Below are 1,262 nucleotides of genomic sequence, written 5' to 3' on the forward strand. Positions count from 1 at the left end.
TGTGTGTGTGTGTGTGTGTGTGAGAAAAGGAGCTCTGTATGAAAAAGCTTTTTTCTTGGCTCGGTCTCTCGTTCATTCCTCAGCTGTGGCAGGTCCTAGAAGGTTCTGGCATGCGTGCGTGCAGCCTGCTCTACTTAATGTGCTGGAATTTACATCAAAATTGTGTAGCTACATTAATAGGGGAGGGAGAGAACAGGGGTAGTGTAAGGGTTGAGGGTGGAAAAGAGGGCAGCAAGAGGAATTGCAAAGCCAAAGCAAGTCCAACTTGAAGTAAACATGCCTTTAACATTTAACCATAGGTTGTCAACCATTTTATGAGTGTAAATTATTCGCAAGGGAAGCAAGGTCACCCATTTCATAAAAAAGTCTGTTTTCTATTTCAAATATTTGATTGTTTTTTTAGATGCAAAAAGCATGCACTACATGCAATCCACAAGTCACCAATGTCATACACAAGATATAGACCACATTAACACAACAATGATAAAACAATTAAAAGAGATTGTTAACCTATGTAATCTTGGTCCACTATGACTGGATCACTTTAAATTAAAGCAAGCCATGTCTAAAAGTCTGTTTCTTGAAAGTAAGACTTGAGATGAGAACCAAGTCATTCCGCACATGTCACCACTGCACTGAATTTCAAGTTCCAGTGTGGCATGGTGGAAATTATGATGTACATTTTTGCAAAACCTTCTCAGTTATTACAGGAGACACATATGCTGTGTTCCAGACAGCAAGACACTTGTGTTTTTTTTTGGGTGGCTCCTTGTCACATTTCTTTAAGTGTGTTTAAAGTCTTTAAGCATGAATATTTTTTTTAAACAGAACTTTTGAACTGTTCTTGAGATCATAAAGATGTTCTAGAAGTGATCACACACATAAAGTTCTTAAATGACCTGCCATCTGAATCTGTTCATCAATGAGTTCCACTGGAAGACAACAAGCCCTGGATCAAGCTCTTAGTCAACAAAATCAATTTTTAAACCAATTCAAAGAACCAAACTTTGAAATCAAACTGTTTAAAGGTACTGTAAGTTACTCTTCTCTTTGATATAGCAAATATATAAGCTCCTAAAACCAGAAGAGGAAAAGAGGAGATAAATGTATAATATTAAAATCTAATTTGTCATTAAAATGAACCAGCCATTGTTCCTAGTTCTTAATTTAACTGAGGTTAAAGGGCAGAGCGATAATCTAATTAGTGAATCTTTTAAATATATTGTGTGTATATTGTGTACATTTTTATATTGTGGGAAACG

Source organism: Etheostoma spectabile, chromosome 6 (genome assembly GCF_008692095.1).
Source record: "Etheostoma spectabile isolate EspeVRDwgs_2016 chromosome 6, UIUC_Espe_1.0, whole genome shotgun sequence".
NCBI lineage: Eukaryota > Metazoa > Chordata > Actinopteri > Perciformes > Percidae > Etheostoma > Etheostoma spectabile.